General features: G+C 42.4%; 1 pseudogene; it reads right to left on the bottom strand.

Annotated features, from left to right (window-relative positions):
- Positions 1-6,671: 6,671 nt before the first annotated feature.
- Positions 6,672-7,198, bottom strand: LOC112134673 (cytochrome c oxidase subunit 6B1-like; annotated as a pseudogene).
- Positions 7,199-15,625: the final 8,427 nt, after the last annotated feature.

Raw genomic sequence — 15,625 nt, forward strand, 5'->3', positions numbered from 1 at the left:
ATTCAAGTGGCTACTGGTGGCATGTATACAACAGAACTGCCCTGGGAAAGGAACAACCAAAAAACAAGATGGTGCCTGGGGAACTTTCTCAAAAGTGAGGAAACAATGAGCTGTGTGTGCTCCTTAAAGCAAAGATATGGCAAAGATCCCAATCCATCTCATATTTTTAATAAATATGTCATTCTAATAGAATTTTCCTTGGTACTTAAAATTACATTATAAATTTTACCCCTAGGAAAAAATATAGTTAGGAAAAAGAAGGATGATTGAATGAATGACGAAAGGAAAAATAACAAGTGAACAGTCAGTAATATGATAATATGATAACATGCTTAATCACCTCTCAAAGAAATACAGCTACAAATTACATAATCCTGGATTCCACATCTGGAAACAAGGAGCACTCCCTGTATTTGGAGTTTATTATAAATATAGGCAGAAAGGCTGCAATGGAATTCAGAAGGACAACTCAGTAGAAAATTGAAACCTGGAAAAAAAATCAGCAATTCCATAATACATCACTTATAGACAGCCCCACGCTCCCCCTGGTAAGTTTTTGCAGAAGAACATGAAAATCCTTAGCTAAGGTACAAACAAGCCAAGTAGAGGTCAACGCATTTGGGAAATAGTGGCTCCACACTCCTAAATGTCAAGGGTGTGTGTCTGGGGGGTGGGGGTAGGTGGGGAAGGATTGTGGTGTTTCAGGGAGAAGGAATGTCGGATGTTTGAAGACAGCACTAAGTGTATATTCGAGTGACCACTGTCCTGGGCCTCTAGTGGACTCCATTCTGAGATCTGTGTCAGAACTGTCAATAACCCAGCCTAGCCCAAAAGAGTTAATTTATCACCTCCCACCCGAGCTGACTCTGCTTCTCAGATTGCTTCCAGGCAGGTCCCCTGCAGAGAAAGCCGAAGGATGGGTAGACACACAGGACTGGTATTAGAAGAGATGCTTCATGGTTTATTTCTTCTGCACCTGCCCTCAAGGCTTGAAGGCAGCTCTTGAAACCCTTATTTCCAAGAAACGGGAGGAACTTGGCTGTGATATTATGATGCTCCCTAAGATCTTGCAGTCTAAAAGCTGGCTTGGAGCCTTGTTTTCTTCTGCCATCTCCAGAACACCAAATGTACTAATCAAGACTCCTTTGTTCGTGCTAGGATAACACATGACTGGACCACAGGGAAATAAATGGCCATGAAAAGATGACACCCTGAAGCCAGACAATATTCTCCTAACAAAGAAAGGGGAAGAGTTAACAGAGGGTTAAATCAAAGACGGTTTGGCTAGAGAGACAGCATAGTTGAACCTTCTCATCAGTTGTGGCTGTAACAAGAATTTGCAAAGATGAAGGTTTATTTAAGGAATTAACCAAGAAATAAGCTGTCCTGCCCACAGTCATCACAGCTGCCAAAACTCAAATTATTTTCTTACCCTGAGATGATCCTAGGGGAAAGCATGATCCAAGTTCTACCAGAGTGTCAACTACTCCCTCTGGACTTATGTTAACTCCCTTGGAATATTAAAATCATTTCTGTAGCCTGCCAGAACAAAGCTGGGTTGTTGCAGTAGCCTCCCAGATGAGGTTAGGGTCATTGCAGGCGGGAGGGAGTCTTTCTCACCTTTTTTCTTTTTATCTTATATACACAAAGTTAAATGACTGGATGAAAGTCCCAGATACTGGTCTGTAGAAGTGTCTTTGTTCTCATGGATGCACTGTTACTTCCTGGACTTTGGGGGACTGATGTCTTTTATCGTTAAAGAAATATACTCAGGAGATTGGCCTGGTTGGGGCTCTGCCATCACAGTCTCTGGAGCTGTAACCTAATCACATATCCTTGGCAGCAAAGGCAAGATCCCCTGCTGACTTGTCAAACTCTCATATGGATGTTAAGAAGATTAAGATAATAGCATGCCTAACATAGCTAATAAGAGAGATTTAAAACAATTGGCAGAAACAGATTGAGTTATGAAATGCTTATTATGGGTAATGATTCTGTGTCACAAAACAGCATATAGGGTCAGCTTAATTTCACACACAAGTAAGGGGAGAGGAGATGCCAATGATGACGAGGCAGAGAGAGAGAAGGAGAGAGAGAGAGAGAGTGCTATGCCATGCCCAGTGCTCAAGTGGGCAGGCTGATACTGAGCTCTGCTGGGATTGCCCAGTACCAACCACCTGCCCACATCCCACCACTGATCATGGACAGTTTGGAAAGGGTGTAGAGGTCACGGAAGTGTCAGGTCACACCCAATGTCCTAGATGCTGGAGGAGGTACATCTGTGTCCAAATATTCTAAACAGATTTTCCTAAATTTAAGAATAGTCACTTCAGTCTTTCTTCTTTCCAGCCTGGGTAGATCAGCCACATGCCAATTGTCTTCTTGTTTTCTCTCCAGGACAAGAAGAACATAGTTTCACTTGCAGGGAATGAAGGACCCTTTTGGGCCTTGGGGAGAACACGCTGCATGCAGCTTCCTTTCCATCCTTGCATCTTCTTTGCTGTCTAGTGCTCCTTGTCATGGTCTCTGGGGCTGTCAGCAGCCACTGCCCCTGCGCTGTGGGCTCCCTGCCCTGTGGAGTCCTGTGCTCCAGGCTGGCTCCCACCTCTCCCTAAGAGACACCTGGGCCTGGCCGTGTGGTTTGTAGGCTGGAGTGGGGAAAGAGGCCTGCTGGTCTCACTCCACATTTCTCATCCATTTAGAGGAAGGAGCCACCTGAGAATCCACGGACGCTCCTCTGGCCCACCAGCCTTCTCTTCCCCCTCCCAATCTCCCCTTCCTTTCACAAGGGAAGGGAGGAGATTCAGTTTGCAGTGAGAAATGTTGAAGTTGTGAACGAAGTCTTTGGAGTGGATTAGCCCTTGATCTTCAGGTGGGATCTCCAGGTGGGATGCTCATGGTGAGAACAAGCAGCAGGCTGCTCTCCTGCCTTGCTGGTGAAACCATGTCCCAGACCCTTGAGAAAGTGACCTGGCAACGTCGTTAAAATTGCAAGCACGCATTCCCTTTAAACCAGAAATCCCCCTCTTAGGAATCTCTCCCATAGAAGTAAAAGCATCTAGGTAAAAAGGGACCTCTGTAAACAATGTGCACTCTTTGCGGAGGCAAAAGTCTGGGAACTAGATGACTATCCTTGATAGAGGAAAGGAGGAATACAATAGACTACAGACACCATTCAGAGAAAACTTAATGAAAACACTGGCAGACACAAATCAGGTTGTGGACATGTGTTTTCTTGGGAGAAATTAAGGAAGCTGAAGTTGGTGTATGGCACAAGAGGTGAAGAGGGGTTAGTCGCTCCCAACAAACAAACAAGAAAAAAAACCAAGAAAAATGATGACACTTTAACAATTCAAGCAGATTGTCTAGGGCAGGGAAGTAGACTGAGAAACAGGCTCTGGGAAGTAGACTCTGAGATGGAGGTTTGCCTGCAGGAGGATGTGCCCTCCATGTCACACCTGTGGGGGAGGGAGGCAAACAGGATGGGGTGGAGGGAGAAGCCGAGCTGCCATGCAGTCAGGACAAAAGCCTCAGCCCATCCCAGGGAAGCCAGCATTGCTCTGGACAGCTGCCCAGTCATTGGATGTTGGCTGCCCCCAGGAAGAAGGAGACTATCATTTGCAGTGGGCAGCCACCAGGAGTGAGACACAGTTGGGAGCTGCCAGGCACTGGCCCTCCCAGCACCATAGGGAAGGGACACAGAAGGCACACTGCAGTGCCCATTGCACGGGTGCACGATCACATGTATGTATATTAGTAAAGTTATACGTGTGTGTGGAAATCAATAAAGGATGAGAGTAGGCAGAAGAAAAGAGGGCCTCTGATTCTCAGAGTATAAAATTTATGTCTAACACTGATGAGTCTGAAGCCTCACTGGATGCCATTCCAATGGGAAACAGACAAGACTCTCAGCCTGGGCAGTTACAGCAGTGACACTGGCCGGATGATTTCCCTTGACCTTGCCACATGGAAGCCAGGCAACCCAGCCCCCCATTGTCTTAGTTCCTGAGAACTCTGACTGCCTTCTATTTTTGAATGGGTTGGGAATAGAACCAAGGGATAAATTTTGTCTCCCTTTTGCTTGTCAGGGTTGGGTGCCTTGAATATGGGTTCAAATTGGAACCAAAAATAAAATTCAAAGTAAACACCTCAGAAGGACACCCAGCTATCTCCATGGCAGAACTTTGCATAGGGTGCTGGAAAATTCAGGCAACTGCTCTGACCCAGCCCAAACTAAGAAGCCCAGCAATGACTCAGTCACTCCTCTTGAGAGCAATTAAGATGCTATAAAACGTGCAGGAACCTGATAAGTAGACATACAATCAGTCCCTAAATCCCACCTTCTCCTAGCACCATATTGCTAAGGCAAAGCAGAGACAATTCATTCGGCTTGCATATTTTCCTCAAGATTGTCCTTCATACTTCTCTGAATGAGATTTTGTTTCTATCAGCAAGTGTTTGAGAAACTATGGAGAGGAAGAGGAGGCTGGCACATGGCTTGAAAATAACTTATTTCTGTTGATATGAAAAGAAAGCCTGTTATATTTCAATAGGATATCTTCATGTATTCAGCACTGTTCTGGAAATAAGAGCTAATGCAATAAGCCAAGGAAAAGGTGAGTTATATGTATTGAGAAGGAGGAGGAGCAGAGTTAGTAAATACTGATAATTTTTGTATGTCTGGATAACTCAAAAGTTATTAGCTGGAAAAAGTTATTAGTAGTATGTAATAAGAAAGCAGGAAGATAGTTGGGTAAAGGTTAAATATATTAAAATGTATAGCTTTCTTATATGCCAGCATTAATTGTAATTAGAATGTAAATATTCTACTCACAGTAGCAACAAAACCATAAAATACAAAGGGATACATTTAATAAGCAATGTATACAATAAACAATAGAGAAAGCTACAAAAATGAACTGACTTGAAAGAAGTAATACATTCTGGGATCGAAGTCTTTGGGTTGTCAAGATATCAGTTTTATCCATTCTGATTTATAAATTAACAGCATTTCAACCAAGAGTTTACTTAGAACTAGACAAAATAATTCTAAATTTTACTTGGAAGAATAATTATAGGTGAAAAACTAAAATGAGACGGGTGGAAGGGGGGAGCTTTTCCTATTTGATATTAGGATGTGTTTTTAAGTTGCATTCATCTACAGATAGGAAGACCAAAATACAAATCAGGCCGTCTGCTGATTATTCAGCCATTTCTGATGTTTCCAGACATGGAAATTAACATTCTCTCTTTCCTCAGTTGACCATAGATTCTTATGAGTGTTATTTAGCTTTGTAGAGCACAGCAATCTCCACCTAGATCCCACCAGCCCAGAAGAGCCATCAGCCACTGCAGTCGGATAGTTCTTCACTTTGGACCTGTATTCCTCTGACAATACTGAGTGCATCCCCAAGGGCAGAGTATCAAAGCGTGTCCTCTGGCTGGGTCTACAGCACACCAACGTCTGGCAGAGAACTGACACATCCAGTTGGAATTCTGGACTTTTTCCATTTTCACCTTCTGCTGGATAGGTAAAACATGCAGACTTCTATTTTAATTCTTCACTTGTTTCCTGGGATTTTTGATGCCACATATACCAAGCTCTCAAATCATCTGTGTAAAGGGCCAGTTTTTCTCAAATCCATTGTGCACCATGATGTTTTTTAAGTGTATGAAAAATAAATCATAAACAATGAAATTAAAAAGAAAGCCAATGTCAAGCAAATACAAGCTCCCATTTTTATTACTACCTTTCATAGAAATCAAGTTACTCTGTCATGTTGCCGTATATGTCCTTAAACACTGATTTTCTTTGGTGGCCTGACCCTTATCAACTGACTGCACTGTTATATAACTTATCACAAGAGAACTGGCTACTGCTTTAGCTAGCAATTCTTTATGACTTGTGATCTATGTAATAAGACAATCTTACATTTTTATAACACTTAACTTTTTGTAGTATGCAAATTCTTTTCCTCTCCAACAACACTATTCTGAGGTAATTGGGGCAGCTTTTTACAAACCCAATTTCTCAGATAGTGTATTAGTTTGTTCTCAAACTGCTAGAAGGACATACCCAAGACTGGGGAATTTATAAAGGAAAGAGGTTTAATTGACTTATAGTTCTGCAGAGCTGGGGAGGCCTCAGGAAACTTACAGTTATGCTGAAAGGGGAAGCAAACACATCCTTCTTCACAGGGCAGCAGGAGAGAGAAGAATGAGGGCCAAGCGAAGGGAGAAGCCCCTTATAAAACCATCAGATCTTGTGAGAACTTACTATCATGAGAATAGCTTGGGGGAACCTGCCCCCATAATTCAATTACCTTCCACTAGTCCCTCCCATGACACATGGGAATTATAGGAACTACAATTCAAGGTGAGATTTGGGTGGGGATATACTCAAACTATGTCAGGTAGGAAATGCAATTCCTCATAGAGATATTCAGTGACATGGTCAAAGGGGTTACTGACAAAGCTGGAATGCACGATGGAATACCCTCCCTGATTCATTATTTTTTGTTATTTCCACTCCTTCCCCCCTGCTTTTCCAATGCATTTTTATTCATAGTTAAGTCATGATTCAGGGCTCCAGGTGAGGATCACCATGTACCCAGGTTTCCCTTTGCCTGGGAAAAGGATGAAGGACGTAGGAGGGGTAAGATGCAACCAGTTCAGATCTTTCCAGGAAATGTGCCCTTAGCCCAGCTGTCATCCTAGGCTGAAACCCAGGAGCAGGGCAGAAGAACTTGTGCACACACTGGTATCATTCACACATAGAGACATCACCCCCTTCAGCGGTTGTTGCCTTCTCACAGAGGTGGAAGTCCAGGAAGTTCTGCCAGCAGTTCCTAGTCTGGTTGGGGAAGCATCTGTCAAAAGGGGCAGTCTTGTAGTTCTTGATTTTGGTCTTCCATGTCTTTTGCCAAGTGCTGACTTCTAAAGATGCTCATGATGCAGCTGGTAGCTCAGTATGACCCTCAGCAAAGACATCGATGTTGTACCTCGTTCCACTCTTTAATGAATCTGTTTATGTCTCAGTTAATGGAGCTACTGATGACTGACTCAGTGAGTCTAATCCCAAGACCCTGACTGACAAAGCATTGTAAATGCTAATCCTGCAAAAGTCCCTTCTACCGTTATCTACACCTTGAAGAGAAAACCCACCAAACTGAACAATGATGATGTTCTTACACAGCATGGCTGCATTAGGAAGAAAATTTCAAATAATCCATCACCTAGCATGAATATTTCCACAAAACATAGCAAATTTCACTAAAAACTCTCATTAAACACTTTAAGAAGAGAAGTGTAGCGAGTTATTTAGGCTACATAAACCAAAACCAAAGTGATATTGTTGGTCTGGTAGCTCTTTCTTAAAACTGCAGGTAACACATATAAGAGCAAATAAGTAGCGTCTTATAGGCCAAGTTTGCAAAAATAAACTACAAAGAGATGTGAGAAATTTTAAACAAAATTTCTGCTCATTGTTCAGAAGGAGATTCTCTTCTCTGTGCTCTTCAGGAGGGGCCAGCAGTGGTATTTGGGCTGGGTGGCAAGTGAAGGGGAGTGCTTAAGTCCCTTCAGACTGTGTGCCAGTGAATGTAGTTCCAAAGAGCCGAGAGAAGGGCAAACGACCAGCCCAGGAAGGCGGCATGGTACAGGGGAAAGCCCTTGGTTCCAGAATCCAAGAGTTTTGGTTTGAATCTCAGCTTTGCCACTTCCTAACTGGGTAATGGGCCCTCACCTCACTGTGCCTAATAGAACTGTGATTACTAAACAAAGGTAGATATACAATGGCTAGTATATAAGTGCTGAGAGATATTTGTCCTTGTCAATAGAAAAAAAAAAGCATATAGAATTCACCTTCCTCTACCAGGCATGTGCCTGGACCTCTTCAGGCTTTTTAAAAAAGCTTTTTAAATTTATTTTTGTCTGACATTGATTATGTGGAATAAAATATCTTCAGGTGCGGTGCAGAATCTATATGAAGAAGCACAGATAAGAAGAGAAGTAGTCACATTAAAGTCAAATTAAGAGTCCTATTAAAGTCTACAATAGCCAGGCTGGGCATGGCAGCTCATACCTGTAATCCCAGCACTTTGGGAGGCTGAGGAGGGCAGATCACTTGAGGCCAGGAGTTTGAGACCAGCCTAGCCAACATGGTGAAACCCCATCTCTATTAAAAACACAAAAATTAGCTAGGTATGGTGGTGCATGCCTATAATCCTAGCTACTTGGGAGGCTGAGGCACAAGAATCGCTTGAGCCTGGGAAGTGGAAGTTGCAGTGAGCCGAGATGGCACCACTGCACTCCAGCCTGGGCGACAGAGAGAGACTTTGTCTCAAAAAAAAAAAAAAAAAAAAAGGGTACAGTAGCCATTGGGCTAGATAGCCTGAGGCCTAACCAGTACCCACAGTGGGGATGTGTTATAGCACAGGGAAAAAAGCTTTGCTTTATGAGACAATTTTGCAAGGGCTATTCTGACACACACCTGAGTGAGCTGACATGTTTGGAGAAGGCTCAATGAGTAGAAGCTCAGTACCTCCCATGTATGCTCAGAATGTTCCCACTTTTACTGCCTTTGATTCCTATCTCAATTCATTACTTTAGTCTCTACCAAAGTAATACAGAAGACAGAATTAGAATTGTCTTCCAGTGCTTGTATGCAGTGCAATGTACAACCAGGACAATTCTGTTGTTTTTCCGGCTTGAGTTGCTCCAGTTGGCTGTCTATACCAATCACAAGACTTGTATTTCTCAGGACTGTGCAAAGTTAAGCCAAGTAGTTGAGTACAAACCGGGACAGGCGTTTAATGATACAGATGTTCTACACCGTGTTTTCTTTTTTCAGGCACCAGAAAGCTACGTGGTTACTTTCTTTAGTTTATAAGACCACATGTAAGTACTTTGGACAATTGATGTATTTGTCCTTTTTACATTCAGATATTCAACAAAGCAAGGCACAGGTGTAGGCTTTGTATGAATCTATATCTGAAGAAGCCAAGTTGGAGCAGCTTACAAGCAGATCCAAGTCACTGATGCCACCTTCGGAGGCTTAGTGATGGGTAGAAAATCCAGACCCTTCACCCCGCTGCTCATCTGAAATAGAGGACAATAACTGGAATCTCTATGCTCTCCAATAGTGTAGGACTTGACTTTGAGTCTCTTCAATTTAATTGAATAAATATTTATTCAGGACTTACTACTGTGCTTAGGCCCTGAGGATTCCAAGCTGATAAAGACTGATTCAGGTTAGGCCTATGGAATACAATTTAGAGCTTACAAGATGATCACCTAAGCCACTTCCATCATTCAGCTGGTGAAGAACTGAGGCCTGGAGAGAAGGAAGCATCCCAAGGGCACAAAGCAAGGGAGAACCAGGGTCATTCAAGAATTTGAAATGGTAAAAATGTAGATGCCATTACTATCAAAGAAGTGGTAGAAGATAAAGGTACTGTGTGCAAGTCCCTATTCTGTAGCTTTGGGCTTAGATGTGGATCCATTCCTCACCTGGACACAGAGGAAAGGCCTCCCTCCTTAATGTCTGCATAGGGCCACCCCCTCAGGTAAACCACCAGTGTGTCCTCTAATGTGTCCCCTCAGCTCTGAAACCAGACTTAAGGCCACCTGACCCTCACCATGTGACCAGCTCTAACCTGGACAAGTCAGATATTAAACCCGGTATAATGAAAACCAGGTCTTTACATTAGAGATTTTTGTTATTTCAATAGATATCAAGATAGACTTGCATGCAAATTTGTGTATTTAAAGCATATGATATAATGATGGACTATGCATGCTAATTATATTAGAAAGTAATAAGGGTGCTAGTTAAGTGGTGCTTCACTTCTCTATGAAGAATTTTTTTTTTTTGAGATGGAGCCTCGCTCTGTGCCCAGGCTGGAGTGCAGTGGCGCAATCTTGGCTCACTGCAACCTCCGCCTCCCAGGTTCAAGTGATTCTCCTGCCTCAGCCTCCTAAGTACCTGGGACTACAGGCTCCTGCCACCATGCCCAGCTCACTTTTTGTGTTTTTAGTAGAGACAGGGTTTCACTGTGTTAGCCAGGATGGTCTCGATCTCCTGACCTTGTGATCCACCTGCCTCGGCCCCCCAAAGTGCTGGGATTACAGGCGTGAGCCACCATGCCTGGCCTGAAGAAGGTTTTTGACTTCCTGAACTTCAAACTGGAAAACCAGCCTCCTCTGACTGTACCTGTACAATGATTTTGGTCCTTTATTGGGCCTAATTACATGCTAGTCTCCACCTTGAAGTCAGGGTCTGTTCCTGTCTGGCGCCTAGTAGACTCTCAATGTTTCTTGAATAAAGTAAATAAGAGATATTTTGAGATCTTAGTCCACTCTGGGGTGGCTTCCCAGAAGAGAAAAGCTGGGATTTATTTTAAGAAATAGAAGTAATTTGGCGGAAGGAGGCATATTTCTTCCTTAGTGCCCTCATCAAGCCTAGAAAATAGGAGCAGGTCTTGGGGTGGAGTGGTGGGAAGGGTATGGGGGGAGGAAAGGCACAAACTATGTGATTCCCTTATGGCTAGAGAGAAGCTCTCGGAGGCAAACTAACTCTGCCAAGGTCAAGGAGCAAACAGGAATGGAAGCCTTGACCCTCGGTCCAGCCTCACACCACATGTTCTCTGTAGGAGACACCTTTGTACGGAGCTTTGCACTGACCTTGAGAAGTAATTTCCATCTGGAATTCTGGGTGAATCACAGGAAGGCAATCTGCAATTTCTCAAGTTTGCACTTGGCTGGGGTTGTCGAACCTATGTTCTAACCGTTATGAAACACTATTGCTCAAGAACATTCGAATGGATGCAACATTTGTAAATTAAAAGCCTGCTGCTTTAATTCCCTTCCAATGGACACAGTTAGACATATAGAGAAGTCACAACTGGATGCAGCTGAAGGTTTGACTTTGAGAGGATGGGAGACTGGAAATCCCTGGGCATTTGGTCAGCACAGTAGCAGAGTGCTAGGGTTTGGGAAAGTAGTGGTTGGGTAAGACAGGGTGTTGCATGCAATATTTTTCTTTCTGGTATTTGTCCCGGGAGATCCATATTGACACCTGAACTTTGTGACACAGCCGAGCCCTGCTCCACTGGCTTCTATACAAACAACATGATGCAAACCAGCTGGGGTCAAAGCAGTTACCATGGAAACCCTAGACTTTGGTTTGGAAAGTAAAAGTAAAAGACATTTATGATGACCACAGCAATGGTTTGTACCAATGCACTTCTTGGGAAGTTTCTTTTTTATCCTGAACTTTAGCGTTCTATTTTTTTTTCTTGCCCTGTGGAATTTGGCAAAAGAAAAATTTAAAATCAGATTGGAAATATTACCTTCCCCGTTAAATAGCTAAAACAGGAAGTCTTGATTTATTCAAACCATATTTGCTAAAGACAAATTTAACTCTAAATGGAGAAACTGCTTAAAGGTCAAGTTTTGTCTTGGATACTTTGAAAGAGTTGCTAAGCATTTTTGTCCCCTATGGAGGCTGGGTTGACACCAGGAGGTGTTATTTGTGTTATTTCCCCTCAACCGTTTTTCCGCCTCTCAGTAATGACAGGAGAATTATGGCTATAGAGAGCAAATACAGCCTTATGTGGGCATGATCAGAGTTGTAGCAAGCCAGTCACGATAGCAGGAATAGGCTGGTTGCATGAGTGCACTGGGTGAAGAATACAGAGGACATTAAGGGCACCAGAGAGAACAGGTTCAGTTTCTACTCTGTCACTTACTTGCTGCATGATCCTGGGCCAGTTACTTAACCACCCTCTACCACAGTTTCCTCGGGTTGGAAATGAGAATCAAAATGCCCAACTTCCCCCAAATGTTCACATGGATTCAATGAAATAAAGCACATAAAGCACAAACCGAAATCCAAATGGAAAGCAATCACAAAAAGAATCCAGTGGAAGGGAAGTGGGAAGTAGCAGGCAGATCAGGCTGACAGGTTGGCTTCAAGCAACTGTTCCAGTCTCAGAGGACCACAGTCTCAAGGCCACCTACAGTTCCCTTTACCCCCCACTGTCTGAGCCACCAAAGCCTACCCCACTCTTGCACCTCCTTTCTTACTCCCTTCCAACTGTGAAGACATCGGGCTTTCCCAGATATCCTTTGCATTCAAATCCTCTCAACCACCGCCTGCAGATTCCCCTTCTTCTGTACTCATTTTTCTTTTCTTGGAAAAAAACAAAAACAAAATTGGACCCTTGGTGGAGCCCTTGATGGTGGCACAATCTTTCATCCCTTTGCTTTGTCCTCTCAGGTCCTGGCTCTGTTCTTCACCTCCACTTTCATTTCCACATCCTCCATGACAAGCCTCCCGTCCCTAACATTCAGCTGAAACTGTTCCTAGATCCCAAACTCCTACCCTAGCACAAGAGAAAGCTGGTGGCATTCCTATTTAGTGACATCTCTTCCCGACTCTGCATCAGCTTTGATAGGTCACAAATGACCTCAGATTACTAAACACTATTTTTTTTCTCATTTTCTTTCCCCTTGACTTCTCTGCTGCATTTGACATTGGCGCCACTTTCTCCTCACTAAAATTCTCTCTTCTTTTTGTTGCCAGGATTTTATGCTGTGGTGAGTCTCCCACTTTTCCAAAACGTCGTGCAATTTCTGCTTGTTTTTCTTCTGCCTACTCATGCCAACATATTCTAACATTCAGCCCTCCTTAGGAGATGACCCATTCCCTTAGCTTTGCTATTTTCTATTCCCATGACTCTCATCTCAAGAGCTCTCCACCAAATGCCAATTATTTCTGCTGATCTCTAGGTCAACCCTGTCCAACAGAACATTCTGAGAGGATGGAAATGCTCTATGCCTGGGCTGTTGAATGCAGTGGACATTAGCCATATGAAGCTATGGACTACTTGAAATGCAGTTAGCCTGACTGCAAAACTGAATTTTTAATTTTATCTAATTTCAATTTCAATTTAATTTATTACATGTGGCTAGAGGCTACCATATTGGACAGCATAGTTCCAGATAGTTTCACTTAAACATCATCATTTCAGGCAAAATATGATCAATACTAAAGGTTTTCTGGAACCAACTTCTCTCCCAGCATCTCTGTCTATGGACAACTACTCCCTACTGCATGCAAAGCTCAAAAGCCTCTTTTATTAATTCCACTCTGATTCCTCAGACGCAGTCTCTGATTCCCATTGACCTGCCGTGAAACATCCCTACTCTCTCCTCGACCTTCTGTATTTTACTGCCACACCCCTGGGCAGGTCCTCATTCAAACCTAAACAGCCAGCCTGAATCTCTCACTTCAACACACCTTGCCATCACTGCAGACCGGATCTTATTCTAACCCTGCTCTGCAATGTTGCTTCCCTGCCTCAAACCCCCAGTGGCTCCCCACTTCCTCTGATTTCATGGCCAAAACCTTTGGTTTTCAAAAAGACACCCAGAATAATATTGTCCCACCAAGTCTGGTCAATGTTGTTTTCCATGACTCTCTCTCTCCCTCTCTGTCTCTACAAACACACACAGACACACACACACACACATACCACTCGAGGATTATCTCACAAGCTCATGAATGTGGTGTGTTCACTCCTGTCTTGGAGCTTCTATTGGCTTTTCAAATCCTCTATTGGCTTTTCAAATTCTACCTTTCAAGACCCAGTTGAAGACTCCTTCCCTCTATGGAAACTTCTCTAATTAAGACCTGCCTGGCATATCTCCCCTCTGGATTCCTAGACCATTTGTAATGAGTGTTATCTTGTCCTGATGACTATTGTTTCACGTGTGTTATCCTTTTCCCCAGATTAGACTTGAAGAAAGTGGCTCTTCTTCTTCCTGACCTCCATAAGATTTAGCTCAGAACTAAGCCCACAGCAGATGCTCAGTACTTTGTGAACATGTCTTGATTAATCAGCAAGTGCAGGATAAGAACTGGATGTGACAACATCTGAGAGCTCAGTGAACATTAGACTCGCCTCGTTAATAATTTACTCCCTTTGTCCCCTAGTTTCCTGCTCATCCCTCTATTTCTCCTGGCCCTTTCCAGCTTCAATTCCTCTCATTTGTCCACTTCTTCCCTTTGTCCAGTAAACCACATGAGCTAATCAGGGTTGGAGTAGAGAGTGTAGGATTGTCTATTTTCTCTTGGAACTGATGGCCATGGTCAACACCTTGTTTGCCATATGATCAACATGGCTCTATGAGGCAGTTAAAACTATATAGACAAAATTTTTTTTGTCAGATAAAATGAGGATAAAAATACCTCCTCATCATCATTTAGAGGAACTATGGAATTAAATGAATAATGAGTAATGGGCTAAGAATATAGGATTGGATGTACCAGAATCACAGTGCAATCGCCTCATGGAAAAGCTGGGCATTTTCATCTTAAAGGATGATCCAGAAGGGCAAAGTTTAAAACAAAGGAACTGATTCAAGTGCAATATTTTACATTGTGTAAATATCTGAAGGAATTCACAAACGGACCACAATGGCTGCAGAGACACAGTGGTAAAGTGCTTAATAAACTGGTGAACATGTGTTGTGCCATAAATGTTAGGTGCATAAAGCAAATTATGATTATTTGTTTCCTTTTGTGTTTTTCTAATCAAAGATTTAAAAATTATGGGAGTTTTGAGCATCATGAGATAACCAGTGTTGTGATACAGGTCCACCATTCCTTTTCCAAAACCTTTGGTATTAGATGTGTTTTGGAAATCAGGATTTTTCAGATTTTATAAAGGTCATCTTGATCATATGTTGTGTATTGTATACTACTACCAGTAGGGTATGGGTCAGCACCCTACAATCAAACACACAAATATTTCTGCAACGCAACCTGTAAAATATAAAATCTACAAATGGACTTACCTGAGTTCAGATTGAGTTCACTGCCAAATGAGTTCTGATAAGGTCAGATTGTGGCCCCAAATTATTAATGGAGAACTTTCGATTTTCAGAGCTTTTGAACTTAGGAATAGAAACGTTGTGTACCTGTACTATTCTACATCATTTTCTTTAAAAAGAGGTAGTCTTTTTGAAAGTTTCTATTAAACCTTTAGAGATGTAAAAAATCGTGGGTAGTAATTACAGAACTTACTACAAAGCTACAGTAATCAAAACAGTGTGGTACTGTCATAAGAATAAAGGACATATGAAATGTGGAATACAATTCCTTTTGATGGAATAGAATTTAGACTCCAGAAATGAACTCATTTATCTATGGTCAGTTGAATTTCGACAAGGGTGCCAAGACCACTCAGTGGGAGAAAGAATAGTTTCTTCAATAGATGATGCTTGGACAACTGAATTTCTACATGCAAAACAATGAAATTGGAAGCTTACCTCCTATCATGTATAAAAATTAACTCAAAATGGATCAAGGACCTAAGTGTAACTATAACTCTTAGGAGAAAGTATAACTCTTAGGAGAAAGTATAACTCTTAGGAGAAAACATAAGGATATATTTTTGCAACTTTGCCAGGGGTGTCCAATCTTTTGGCTTCCCTGGACCACAGTGGAAGAAGAAGAGTTGTCTTGGGACACATATAAAAACACTAAAACTAACAACAGCTGATGAGCTAAAAAAAAATTGGAAAAAATCATAATGTTTTAAGAAAGTTTATGAATTTT

This window comes from Pongo abelii, chromosome 7 (genome assembly GCF_028885655.2).
Source record: "Pongo abelii isolate AG06213 chromosome 7, NHGRI_mPonAbe1-v2.0_pri, whole genome shotgun sequence".
Lineage (NCBI taxonomy): Eukaryota > Metazoa > Chordata > Mammalia > Primates > Hominidae > Pongo > Pongo abelii.